This window comes from Austrofundulus limnaeus, unplaced genomic scaffold (genome assembly GCF_001266775.1).
Source record: "Austrofundulus limnaeus strain Quisiro unplaced genomic scaffold, Austrofundulus_limnaeus-1.0 Scaffold318, whole genome shotgun sequence".
Taxonomy (NCBI): Eukaryota; Metazoa; Chordata; class Actinopteri; order Cyprinodontiformes; family Rivulidae; genus Austrofundulus; species Austrofundulus limnaeus.
The window spans coordinates 138,477-139,946 of NW_013952720.1; the positions used below are offsets into that span (position 1 = coordinate 138,477).

The window sequence follows — 1,470 nt, forward strand, 5'->3', positions numbered from 1 at the left end:
CTATAATTATTACAAAAACACAAAATAAGTATTTATATTTGTGTAGCCTTTGTTTTTAGGGTTAGTAACAAAGTTCATGTACTCAGACCAGTAATATTTGGGGTCACAAATTTTTGCCATGGATATTTTGTGGGTCAGAAGATAAAAAGTTTGGGAACCACTGCTTTAGGGAACGAATCAGAAAGAAACAAAATACATCTTTTTGACCTCTTTGTAGTGGATGTAAAACTGTGTTTTGATGCAACCTCAGATCTAAATAACAAAAAGTCAACAAAAAGTATTTGTAAATCTAACTCTGTTCATATATCTTGTATTCTTGTTGAAATGTTTGTTAGAGATACAAAGTTCTAAATAAAGTTAAAAATAACAACAGTTCTGATCGTCCACCTTCCAACATGGCGGAGACGCTGACCGGAGAACCAGCAGCGTTTAGTGTCTGTGTTTCTTTAGCTTTACTGACTCATAACCACATAATATTTACACTGGTGTCACCTGCAGGAGCTCAGGAACATCTCATATAAAGACGGAGGAACTTCAGGAACAAAAGTTTTGGAAAATTGTCTTTACCTTCCACCGTCCCTTCCGAACCGAACAGTCCAGAACCGTCAGACCTTACATTAGTTATAAAAAGTATAAATGTCCCATTCAGACGGTCCCGATTATCAATAATTATTATTATTATTACTAATTAATTCATACCGAAATGCTCAGACTTAACTGTTTACAACTCAGGACAGAGTTCCCGCCCTACATACGTCACTTCCTATCAGAAACTGTTCTTCTTGTWTTTGTAGCTCACGGACAAACGAGCGCCATCTACTGGACCAGAAATGTGGTGAGCTTTAAAATGATCAGAGCTGCTGTCACTGGAGGGTCTTCAAGTATCTATGGATAAATGTGAACATGTGAAAAAGAAATGGACAATCTCCTATTTAATTTTGTTTGGAAAAATAAGACTCATTATATTAAAAAAGCTACTCTAATGAACTCGTATGAAAACGGAGGTCTTAATTGTCTATCATTCTCCTCTTTGAACAATACTTTTAAGTTAAATTGGATACGTCAGTTTTTTAAGTCTCCAACTTCTTTTTGGAACATTATACCATTCCATATTTTTTCTAAATTTGGTGGTCTGAATTTCTTTTTAGTTTGTTACTTTGATATAGCAAAACTTCCAGTCAAACTCTCCAATTTTCACCATCAGGCCTATTTGTCATGGTTACTCATTTACAAGCACAACTTCTCTCCTCACCGATATTTTATTTGGAACAACAAGGACATTTTATTTAAGAAGAAAACCTTATTCTTTGATTCCTGGTTTAATCATAACATTATTTWGGTAGACCAACTATTTGACAGTGGTGGCAAATTATTGAGTTATGAAGGATTTCTTTCTMAATTTAATATTCCTATTTCTTCTGGAGAATATGCAAAGGTTTTTGGTGCTATTTCTTCAGAGATTTGCATGTT

At 34.4% G+C, this 1,470-nt stretch overlaps 1 protein-coding gene across 2 annotated transcripts in view; it reads right to left on the reverse strand.

The window, feature by feature from the left end:
- haus2 (HAUS augmin like complex subunit 2) overlaps positions 1 to 753 on the reverse strand; it is a 3,014-nt gene extending 2,261 nt beyond the window's left edge. The window contains exon 1 of one of the 2 annotated variants that reach the window (XM_014022116.1): positions 719 to 753. The gene's annotated coding sequence lies outside the window, so the exon portion shown is untranslated. The other variant, XM_014022115.1, reaches the window with a different exon arrangement.
- Between the last annotated feature and the right edge of the window lie 717 nt (positions 754 to 1,470).